The sequence below is a fragment of the Caretta caretta genome, chromosome 2 (assembly GCF_965140235.1).
Source record: "Caretta caretta isolate rCarCar2 chromosome 2, rCarCar1.hap1, whole genome shotgun sequence".
NCBI classification, from domain to species: domain Eukaryota; kingdom Metazoa; phylum Chordata; order Testudines; family Cheloniidae; genus Caretta; species Caretta caretta.
In genome coordinates this window covers 5,574,623-5,587,202 of record NC_134207.1, presented here as the reverse complement: position 1 = coordinate 5,587,202, position 12,580 = coordinate 5,574,623, and the positions used below count along the sequence as shown (strand labels likewise).

Genomic DNA, 12,580 nt, shown 5'->3' with positions numbered 1-12,580 from the left:
GGGTGAAGTGGAGCTTGAGGAAGTGAGGGCTGCTGTGGGGGAAGTAGCCCAGGGAATTGTACATGTCATGTTTCTAAAAGGTCAGCTACCATAGCTGATACTATTAGGGTCCATGGGCTGGAGCCTGGAGTAGAGGGTGGGCCTGGGCTCCCCCCCCCCCACCTTTGCCCCCTGATTAATCACAACAGAGACTGTGCAAGGAAGGATAGCTTCTCCTCACCTCCCTCGCTGGCTTATGATGAAAATAGCTCAGTAGACTGTGACCCTTGTCTCTAGAGAGAGAAGGGTTACATGGAGGGTCACAGTGAGCCTCTGAGGCTAGCGAAATCCACCAGGAAACGCGGGACCCACGGAGGCAAGGACAGAGCTTTGTCACAAATGCTGGAAGGAGCACGTTGAGATCCTACTAAACCACGAAGCCACAATCTCTGAAAACACCGAGTCTACTCCACAATGCTCAGCAATGGAACACCGTGCTAATCCCCCATTTTCTGAGGAAGTCCGGCATGCCATCACCCAGACAAAAAAATCACAAGGCACCAGGCCCAGACGGCATCCCAGCTGAGGTTTTTAAAGCTGGTGGAACAATGCTCCAGCACAAACTTTGCAAACTCCTTGACAAAATCTGGATCTGTGAAGAAATTCCGCCTGACTTTAACAACGCCAACATTGTTACAATATGCAAGAAAGGGGACAAATCTTTGTGCAGGGACTACAGAGGTATTGCCCTCCTCTCCATCGCAGGGAAGATCCTTGCTCGAATCCTACTAAACTGCCTTTTCACCCTTGCCGAGGAACTTTTCTCCAAATCACAGTGTGGGTTCAGGCCATCCCGAGGCACAACTGACATGATGTTCATGGCACGACAGTTTCAGGAGAAGTGCAGAGAGCAACACCAGGAACTGTTCATGGCATTCATTGATCTAACCAAGGCCTTTGACTCTATCAATCGCGATGCTCTATGGAAGGTGCTGTGAGGTTTGGCTGTTCACAGAAATTCATTTCCATCATCTGACTACTCCATGATGGGAAGACCGCCACCATTCTGTGCAACAGCTCAGGGACCAAACCCCTCATCATTCACACCGGTGTCAAGCAGGGTTGCGTCACTGGTCCAACACTCTTCTCCATTTACCTTGCCGTGATTCTGATTCTCATCCGTGACTGCCTTCCTGATGGAATCGGGATTGAGTATCATATGGATGGTCAACTCCTCAATCTCTGACATCTCCAAACAAAATCTAAGACCAAGAGACTTGGCATCACTGACCTTCAGCATGCAGATGACTGTGTCATTCTCACAAACACAGAAGCCGACCTGCAAAGTACCCTAAATCTCTTTGCGGATGCCTATCACAGCCTGGTCTGTCTCTCAACATTGGGAAAACCAAGGTACTCTACCAGCCCTCACCTGCACAAACTACTCTTCGTACTCCACAAATCACCATCAGCGGAGAACCGTTGGAAAATGTGGACCATTTTCCATACCTTAGCAGCCACCTCTCCCAAACAGCCAGCACCAACACAGAAATTAAATACCAGATCCACTATGCCAGCATATTCTTTGGAAGACTACTCAAAGGAGTCTTCAATGATAGGGATCTGCAAACAGGCACCAAGATCTTGATTTACAAAGCAGTTGTCATCCCCACCCTTCTCTATAGGTGTGAGACCTGGGTAACTTACAGACGACATCTCAAGCGGCTGGAGTGGTTCCAACAGAGCTGCCTCAGGAGTATTCTCAGGATCTGCTGGGAAGACCAACGCACCGACATCAGCGTTCTCTCTGCAGCCAACATCAGCAGTATAAAGAAGAGCAGGTCATGGAACACCAACTCCGCTGGGCTGGCCACTGTGTATGAATGCCTGACACTTGCCTCCCAAAGCAAGTGCTCTGCTCTCAGTTAAGTCAGGGAAGAAGGGCTCGCGGAGGGCAGTGAAAGCACTACAAAGGCATACTGAAAATACATCTAAAAAAGGGAGGCATCAACCCAACAAACTGGGAGGACTCGGACCTGAACAGAACACAGCGGCGCCACCCCATACATCAAACCACAGCTCACTTTGAGGAGAACAGATGTGCTCACGAGACAGAGAAGCGACAAAGGAGGAAAGAAAGCACACAACAGTCTAGCCAACAACTATGTCTCCTCCAAGATTACACCTGTCACTTCTGTGGGGAAATCTGCAGGGCACGAATTGGGCTCCTCAGCCACTTAAAAACCTACCAATGAACCCGCTTGGCAGACCTCATCCTCGCATCGGGGGATAGCCAAAGACTATTCCCCTCCATAAACCTATCCAGCTCAGTCTTGAAGTCCGTTAGGCTTTTTGCCCCTGCTGCTCCTCTTGGAAGGCTGTTCCAGAACTTCACTCCTCTGATGGTTGGCCAGTTTATATCCATTTGTTCTTGTACTAACACTGGCCTTAATTTAAATAATCCCTGCCCCTCCCCGGTATATCCCTCTGATGTATTTATATAGAGCAATCTTATCTCTCCTCAGCCTTCCTTGTGTTAGGCTAAACAAGCCAAGCTCCTTAAGTCTCCTCTCATATGGCAGGTTCTCCATTCCTCTGATCATCCTAGTAGCCCGTCTCTGCACTTGTTCCAGTTTGAATTCATGTTTCTTAAACATGGGAGATCAGAATTGCACAATTATTCCAGATGAGGTCTCACCAGTGCCTTGTATAATGGCAATAACACTTCCCTGTCTCTACTGGAAATTCCTTGCCTGATGTATCCCAGGATTACGTTAGCTTTTTTCATGGCTGCATCACATTGACAGCTCTTTGTCATCCTGTGATTGACCAATACACCCAGGTCTTTCTCCTCCTCTGTTGCTTTCCACTGATACTTCCCCAGTTTATAGAAAAAAAAATGTGATGTTAGTCCCTAAGTGCATCATCTTGCGCTTTGTACTATTACATTTCAACCCGTTTCTATTCCTCCATCTTTCAACGTTGTCCACATCTTCTTGCATGATATTCTGGATCTCTTGTGTATTGGCAACTTTGTGTCATCTGCAAATTTTATTAGCACACTCCCACTTTTTGTGACAAGGTCATCAATCAAAATGTTAATTAAGATTGGTCCCAAGATCTACTGCATTTCCTTTGTCTAGAAAGTTGGTTATTTTCTCAAAGAAAAAGACCAGGTTGCTCTGGCACGATTTATTGTTTGTAAAGCCATGATGTATTTCATCCCAATTACCATTTAGCTCTATGTCTTTAATTACTCTCTTTTTTACAATTTGTTCTCAGACCTTGCTTACAATTGAGGTCAAACGAATGGGCCTGTAGTTTCTTGGGTCACTTTTTCCCCCTTAAATATAGATGCTGTAGGTGCCATTCTCCAGTTATTGGGTACAACTCCCAAGTTTATGGATTCATTAAAAATCTTTGCTTTAGGGCTTGCAATTTCATGGGCCAGGTCCTTTAATATTCTTGGATGGAGATTATCCAGTCGACCCTGATTTGGTCTCATTAAAACTGTTTGAGTTTGACTTCCACATTGGATGTGATCATTTCCACTTCCATACCCGTGTTTCCATTAGCCACCCTGCCACAGCCCCCAGCCTCCTCATTAGCCTTATTAAAAACTGAGGCAAAATATGCATTTAGGTGTTGGGCCATACCTAGATTATATTTAATCTCCACCCTTGTCCTCAATATTTAGCTGTCCCACTTCTTCTTTCCCTGTTTTCTTTTATTTATATGGCCAAAGAACCTTTTACTATTGGTTTTATTTTCTTTTGCAAGGTACAGCTCTGCTTGGCTTTTTGGCAGTTCTCACTTTTCCGCTACACTTTCAGACATCCAAGAGGTACCTTTTTCTGCGGATCCATCCCTTTTCCCATTCCTTATAGGCCTTTGCTTTCTCTTAATAGCCTGTTTGAGCTGCTTGTTCATCCCGTTTGGTCTGCAACCCTTCCCTGGGAGTATTTCCCTTTGCTTCAGATCTGGGGTCCAGTTAATTTCTGTAATTTTGACTTAAAGTAATTCCAAGTCTCCTCCACTTTCAGATATTTGACTTCTTCAGTCCAGTCAGCTTCCTCTAGCTAATTCCCTTAATTTTTGAAATCAAGGACCCTAGTTTGTGACCTGTTTTTGATTATCCCTCCATTTAGTTTAAACTGAATTAGTTCATGATCACTTGAACCAAGGGTGATCTCTAGAGCCAGTTCTTCTATGAGGTCTGCGCTACTTACCAATACTAAATCTGAAAAGACATCCCCTCTTGTTGATTTAGTGACTATTTAGTGAAGAAATCGTCAGCTATCACATGCAGGGATATTTGAGCCCTACCATTATTAGTAGAACTTGTCCTCCAGTCTATAGCTGAGAAATTAAGGTCTCCCATAAACACATAATTCCCAGCAGTATTTATTTCATTAAAAAGAAAAGGAGTACTTGTGGCACCTTAGAGACTAACCAATTTATTTGAGCATGAGCTTTCGTGAGCTACAGCTCACTTCATCGGGTGCGTGCCTATGCTCAAATAAATTGGTGAGTCTCTAAGGTGCCACAAGTACTCCTTTTCTTTTTGCGAATACAGACTAACACGGCTGTTCCTCTGAAATATTTCATTAAAAATATTAAAGAGCTCTCTATCTATATCCACATCGGACCTTGGAGGTCTGTAGCAAACCCTAAGCACTATCCCAGTGGAGCTGCTGTTACCATTCTTCCCCGAAGTGATTTTGCCCCAGACAGATTCCATTTTATCCATTCCATCACTTCTGATTTCTTTAATTTACCCCATAATTAATGTACCATGCTACTTCACCACCTTTTACCTTTATTTCTGTCTTTTCTGAACAGCACATACCCTTCAATCCCTGTACCCCAGTCGAGACGACTATTCTACCATGGTTCCATTATCCCGATAATATCTGGTTTCACCACCTCCACCAATACTTCCAGTTCCTCCATTTTGTTACCAAGGCTCCTTGCATTGGTGTGCAGATATTTTAGTTGTTTCTGCTTGGCCTTGCCCCAGTTTCTCACCAGATTTACTGCCTGTATCACCTACCTGATGGTTACTGTCATTGGTATAGGTGCTATCTTTCCATTCATTGTCCATTCTTCTATCCTCTATTGTTCCTTTCTCCATTACTGTAGCCTCTTTTCCTTGGTTTTCCTCCCTCTCAATATTAGAATCAGGCATGGAAATTGCATGAGCATCTCCCAGCCATCTCCCCCAAATTCCTAGTTTAAAGCTCTTTTAATTGATTTTACCAACATGTATCCAAGAAGTCTGTTTCGCTCCCTACTCAGGTGGAGTCCATCCCATGAGAACAGTCCTCTGTCCGTGAATGCATCCCAGTGGTTGCACATCCAAAAGCCCTCCTTATAGCACCAGGGCCTGAGTCATATATTCCCAAATATCCTGTCGAAAGTTCCCCCTCAGATCTGCGCTGATGGATTTACAGCCCTTTCATTCACTTTCTGTGACTATTCATACAATTTGTTTCTCAACAACGTTCACAGAAAGGGAAGTTGTTGCGAATATTCGTGCAGATGAAGCCACATAGCATGTGGTTGTCTTGAGAGTCGGTTGCGAGCCAGAAGGCTGTCCAATCAGGGGCCGGAAATAATACAATGTGATTTTAGGGAACCAATCACTCAACACAAGCGCTGAGTTTGAATAGTAGAGGCGGACAATGTGGGATGGAGTGATCCATGGGCTGAAATTCCCCACAGAGATTCATTGAGCCTCTGCAAACAGCAGAAGAATGAGTTAAAAAAAAATCACAGTCTGTGTGCAAACAACTCTGAACTCACCCAACCGAAGGAGGAGTTGTGACCTATTCACCTAGATCTGACCTCAGATACGTGCAGAATGTTAGCATGCGGCAGGGCCGTAGTTTGACCCTGGTTGATCTGCTACAGGACTGAAATGTTTAAGCCATGTTGGAGACAACTGCATTTGTATTTGTAATGTAGATGGAGCCCTAAAAGTTTATTTCTAGAAGGGGTTTCTTACGTTTCCTATTGTCACAGGGGAAGCAGGGCGTTGGGGGGATGGACAGGGAATTTCTCTCTCTGATGGAGAGAGAAGCCCACAAAGTTCTCCTCCTCCTTCCTGGGTCCAAACTAGGCCCAAAGGAATGTCCTCTTCTTTCCATTGTGGTAAACAAACCAGTCAGCACAGTGTCAGCTGGTTGTTGTGCTTCTTCACACAGAGCAAAATCCGTCTGACTTCAGTCTGAGAAGAGTTTAAGAGGAAGGAAATCACAACAGGAAGGGCTTCTCCAGAAGAAAGCACTGTGTGCGTCACCTCTGGAACAGGCTGCAGCAACTCAGCAGACAAAATGGCTGCTGTTTCCCCTTGGGCAGGATTCTTCACATAGGAAACCAAAGGCAGCAACCTTTCAATGTACATGGCACTGGCCACTCCTTTCCATTTCTTCCTTTTATGAGCAGCAGCAGGGCCCTCCAGTGTAATGAACCTGCACGGCTACCCCACCCACTCAAAACCTTTCCAGTGTAGTTCCATTTCCCTGAAGCCCTGATGGATTAATTTGTAGACCCCGGCTGTTCCTGAGTTTCAGCTGTACCTAATTCTGATGGGTGGTAGGTGCCTTCAGAGTATTTCTCTATGTGATTACGCTGGGAAGCCCTTTCCAAAGGGTGACATCTGGCAGTTCAGGGACAACGTAGGCCATCTCAGCATTTCCCCATTGTAACCTCCCTGGCGCCTGAAACCTTTGAATACAGAAAGCTGTCATGCCATGTTGCTGTGAGTTACCATAGGCTTACACCTCTTTTGTTACCGGGATTTGAGCTGAACATGGTTGGTTTTGGCGAAAACTTAGGCAGGAGGGGAAGGGCCCTGACAAACTACCCTGACTCTGTCCAGACAAAAACTGATTATCATAAGCAAACAGCTGGTTTAGCGGATTCTTGGAAACTGTGGGCAGAGAAGAGTATCTCGAAGAGCTTCCAGAGGAACTGAATAACTGAATATATTGCAAAGCAACATAAATAACTGAATATGTTGCATAAGCAACAGAGATGCTATGGGGGACTGAGGAACTAGCCAGCCAATAAATAGATAGAAGGCCATTGTCTATAATCTATGATAAGGGCAAAGGATGTGGATCAGCACACCCAATATAAGAGCCTGGCTTAGTATGTCCTGTCATGTGCCCCTCCAGTGTTTGGCCCTCTGGTAACAATAACTACCTGCGATTTAACACAGCTGAAGGGGCTTGTACTGTGAATGCAGAGCGTCCCAGGTTCAAGCCCCTTGATAACCCTGGTGTCTATAAATGCCATACGGAGCTGTGATTCATACACAAGTAGCTCCTTTCCAAAGTGGGATCAATTCTATACAGCCTGGGGAGTGCTTCTGTGTAGCCCATAGGACACGCTTGCCTTCATTATATTCAGCAGTAATCCAAGGAACCTACAGGCCTGTCTCCTGTAAGATAGTAGCTTCAGCAGTTAGCTTGGCGCCCGTGACCTTTGGTGATTTCCTTGGGAGCCGAGGAGACTCAGAACCTCTTAGTAAGTGTTCAGCGCCACTCAGGATCAGCCCGTAAGCCAGATTCATTCAACCCGCCCCCCCACGCACACACACATATGTTCAGGGGCCCAAGAGCAGGTGATCAGAAGTTCTGTCTACCGGCAGAGGGAGGGCTAATGACAGGATCACTCCACCCCGGAAGCTGAACACAGATCATCATCCCGGGGTGAGGGGAGCAGCATGGCTCTGGCCGGGTCACCTAGGGCCTGCGGGCAAGTCTGAAGTATCCCAGCAGGTCTGAGGGGCAGTTCAGCAGCATTGCATCAATTGCTTTGCATCTCTCTGCTGCTCGTAGTGCCCGCTGTGCGTCCCCTCTTGCTGCAAATAAGCCATTTGCCACAGCTACCTTGGGTCCATGACCCACCGTACTCAGATCCCCTGGGGCTGGGCTCATCTGCCTGTGAGTTAGAGCAGCCTCAGAGCTGCTCTAGATTATGCCTGATTGTCAATGGCCTTAAGGGGTGTTCCACATAGCCATGTAGGCACTCTCCAGCCACGCTCCTCTCCCCCTGGGATCCCCTGGAAATCAGGAGGGAAGTGCCATACAAGTCACTATGGCATCTCTGAGTCACCTGGGATCCTCCTCCCCACACCCAGAAGGAATCCTCCATGGGACAGATCCTTTCCAGCTGCTTTACACCACCCAAAGCAGCACAAGTCAACTGTAGCAGGGTCCAGAATCTGGTTAAGGGAGCACAACCTATTTGCTTGTGATTATTGTGTTTTCATTAGCTAACAAATTATAATTCTTCCAGGCTGAAGCCATAGCAACGAAAACAGGAACAGAAACAATTCCATACGCCCACTCTGGCTGGGTCAATATTGTGGGAGTCCCCTCAACCACCAGAATGGCCTAGATCATACCACATCAGCATTCCATTAACACAAGTCCTTTCGTATTGCACCACAGAGGGTCCAAGGTGACACGCATTTATATTACTCGAAAGCTTCGAGGCATCTTTGTGTTAGATACTGTACAAATACATTGTAGTGAGCCACGGTCCCTTCCCCGAAAAGCTTATAAACGAAATCAGTACAACTGACCAAGGGTGGATTATAATCCTCATTTTATAGATGGGGACATGAGGCACAGAGAGACTAAGACCCAGACCCTCAAAGATATTTAGATATTTTACCCCCATTGATTTCAGTGGGACTTAGGTGCATAAATATCTCTGAGGATCTAGACCAGAGGTCCCCAAACTGTCGGGGGGGCATGGAGGAATGTTCGAGCTAAGGCCCGAGCCAGCCGCACAGGGGGTGGGAAGGGAGCACCACCCAGCTCTGCTCCTGGTCCCAGTCCCAGCTGCCAGCCACAAGCCCAGAGCTCTGCTCCCAGACCTGGCTGCCAGCCCCACACCAGAGGCTCCATTCCCGGGGTCCCAGATACCGGCACCGCACCTATGACTCCACTCCCGGAGCTCTGGCTATCAACCTCAGCCCCAGTCAGGGCTCCACTCCCAGCCCTGGCCCAGCCCCCCGTTGTGGCCCCAGCCTCGGCCCCCTTACTCCTGTCCTTCCCCCCTCCCTGGAGCCACATCCCCACTCCAACCCCAGGGGGAGTGCAGACGGGGGTAAGGGAGGCATGACCCTGAAAAATTTGGGGACCATTGATCTAGATCTAAGTGACTTGACCAAGGTCAGCCAGGGAGTCTGTGGCAGAGCCAGGAATTGAACCCAGGGGTCCTGAGTCCCAGCCTAGTGCTGTAATCAAAAGATCATCCTTCCCCTCTGGGAGCTTTATAGATATAAGAAAACAAAACCTCTGCCGTATTCTGGCTAAGAAAGGAAACACAGCCAGTAAATGCACCAGATCATGGGGAACCGGAGGGGATGGAGAGCAGGGATTCAACCCCAAGAGGCCAGGAGGAAATGTGCTAGGGATTACCCCCTTTTTTTAACTTGTCTTGTTGCATTACTCATTAACTGGCTTTTTGGTCGCTGCAATGGTCAGGTGCGGACACAGCAATGGAGGAACTGCTAAAAGCAGAGCCGGTTGGTTTTGCCGACGCTTGTGGTTTGATATGAAAAATGTTCAAGAGATCAAATAACCAAGCTCAGTCACCGTGTTGTCTAAAGACAAAGCAGCACAATGCAGAAAAGAAAGAGTTAAAGTCATGCCAATCCTTCTGGGAAGCTTGTGTCTGCAACGTGCATTCACCTTATCCAGGTGAGCTTCGAAGTACACCCCCAAATTACCTAGATTTATATCAGCGGTTGATGAGCTAAAAGCACTCTGTACGCCGCCTACGACTGACATTTATCCATCAGCTTTTTAGCTTGTTTTCCTGGTCCCACAGCAACCCAGTCCTTATCTCGGATTTGCACGCTACATTCCAAACCAGTTGCCTGTGAAAGTCCCTCCCTAGCTTGTACCAGGGCAGAACATCCATGTATCTTGCCTTTGACAGGTTTCCTATCTGCCTCTGCCAAATGCTGAGTTATGCAATGCTGGGTATTAAGGGATTCACACCTTAGCCTAAGACAGCAAGCAGGAGCATATTACCATTTAGCACGGCTACCCAATGCCCATGTTCAATATAATCTATCCCATATTAGTACCCTACCCCTAACACCTATTCCTGGGTGTGAGAGTGTATATAACCTACGTGCACTGGCTGACAGAGGACATCGCTGGAGTTAGTGGCCTTCAGTGGCCTTTAGTGATCAATGGCTCCATGTCTAGTTGGCAGCCGGTGTCAAATGGAGTGCCCCAGGGGTCGGTCCTGGGGCCGGTTTTGTTCAATATCTTCATAAATGATCTGGAGGATGGTGTAGATTGCACTCTCAGCAAATTTGTGGATGATACTAAACTGGGAGGAGTGGTAGATATGCTGAAGGGGAGGGATAAGATACAGAAGGACCTAGACAAATTGGAGGATTGGGCCAAAAGAAATCTGATGAGGTTCAATAAGGATAAGTGCAGGGTCCTGCACTTAGGACGGAAGAATCCAATGCACCACTACAGACTAGGGACCGAATGGCTAGGCAGCAGTTCTGCGGAAAAGGACCTAGGGGTGACAGTGGACGAGAAGCTGGATATGAGTCAGCAGTGTGCCCTTGTTGCCAAGAAGGCCAATGGCATTTTGGGATGTATAAGTAGGGGCATAGTGAGCAGATCGAGGGACGTGATCGTTCCCCTCTATTCGACATAAATGAGGCCTGATCTGGAGTACTGTGTCCAGTTTTGGGCCCCACACTACAAGAAGGATGTGGATAAATTGGAGAGAGTCCAGCGAAGGGCAACAAAAATGATTAGGGGTCTGGAACACATGAGTTATGAGGAGAGGCTGAGGGAGCTGGGATTGTTTAGCCTGCAGAAGAGAAGAATGAGGGGGGATTTGATAGCTGCTTTCAACTACCTGAAAGGGGGTTCCAAAGAGGATGGCTCTAGACTGTTCTCAATGGTAGCAGATGACAGAACGAGGAGTAATGGTCTCAAGTTGCAGTGGGGGAGGTTTAGATTGGATATTAGTGTAACCCTTCTGCCCGTCAGAGTTGGCAGCAACAAGGGCCGGGTTCAATATCTAGGGGGATCCATTCCAATAACACAATGCAAACCGGCTCGAGCCCCCACCCAGTGACCTGGGACAAATATATACCACCCCCGCTGGGCACCTCCAAGAGGCAATACTTCCCCTCTCGCAAGCACATAGTCTGAGTGTAGCAAAAGCCTTTTAATAACAGAGAGAAACAATGTGGCATTATGTTTGGGAAACACCACCAACAGGATTCATAACAAAACCCATGAGCAAAAACCCACCCCAAGCAAATTGGGCATGCCCTTTTCCCTTTGGTTCTTGAGTCCAGCAACCCCAAATCACTCAAAGTCCCAAAAGTCCAATGCCCCAAAAGTCTCTGTCCCTGGTCAGGGCCGCCCCAGAGTTTGAAAGTTTATCTGCGGAGCTTTACCTCCCAACCTGGGTGGAAATGGGACGGGGGTAAGAGGCACCTTACATGATCTGAAGCTGACCGCCCCACGAACTCCTTCACTCAGCTACGCTCCGCTCCACCAGCCACCCCACGAACTCCTTCGCTCGGCTGCGCTCCGCTCCGCTCCACCAGCCACCCCACGAACTCCTTTGCTCAGCTCCACAGCCCACAAGCAGCTCCTGCCATCCACAAACTGCTCCACCAGCCGGTCCGCAAGGCACTCCAGCCGGCCCACCAACTGCTCCACAATATATCTTCCGGCTCCCCCACTACTTAACACAACACTCAGTGATTTCAGCTCTTAGGTGAAATTCAGCTTGTAGTAGGGGAGCCCCAGTGTTGGTGCACTGTCAGCCCAAAATGAGCTCAGCAGCCTATAACTAGACTTCTAATGAAATCAAAATTTGCTCTGATATTCCACAGTGGAGAGAGGAGGAAGTGCAATTAGCATGTAAGGCCCTCACCAAGGGGCCCATGCCACCAAGTATTAGTACTTGTCCCCAGCCTCTCTCCATTCACACAGTTTTGGAACCCATGACCCTTGCCTGGCGAGTGCTACTAAGTTGATGGTGAATCCCTCCATCATAACCAAAAGGCCACGTACAGTTCCAAGCACAGTTCCCATAATCAGGGTAATAACAATTTATTCTTCCTGCCCCAATAACAGAGACACTGGGGATCCCACAGCAGCCAAAGTGACCATTTGGGCAGCTATGGTCTCATTCTAGGCGGGGTGGGTGTGCCTATGCAAATGAGATCAGCCCCTGAAGTTCTTTTCCACAACTTGCCACACCTCACCACCAGATGTCAGGGTGGAGCTCATTCTGACACTGCTTACATCAGGAAAAACTTTTTCACTATGAGGGTGGTGAAACACTGGAATGCGTTACCTAGGGAGGTGGTAGAATCTCCTTCCTTAGAGGTTTTTAAGGTCAGGCTTGACAAAGCCCTGGCTGGGATGATTTAACTGGGAATTGGTCCTGCTTCGAGCAGGGGGTTGGACTAGATGACCTTCTGGGGTCCCTTCCAACCCTGATATTCTATGATTCTATGGTTCTATGATTCAGCGGCTAAATGAAAGAAGTGAGTTTTAAAGAGCGAGAACTGTGGTTGCCA

At 47.6% G+C, this 12,580-nt stretch overlaps 1 protein-coding gene across 1 annotated transcript in view; it reads right to left on the bottom strand.

The window, feature by feature from the left end:
• The window catches only part of LOC125632903 (lymphocyte antigen 6E), a 29,158-nt gene extending 17,183 nt beyond the window's left edge, over positions 1 to 11,975 (bottom strand). The window contains exon 1 of the mRNA XM_075124898.1: positions 11,489 to 11,975. The gene's annotated coding sequence lies outside the window, so the exon portion shown is untranslated. The remainder of the gene's footprint in view (positions 1 to 11,488) is intronic.
• Between the last annotated feature and the right edge of the window lie 605 nt (positions 11,976 to 12,580).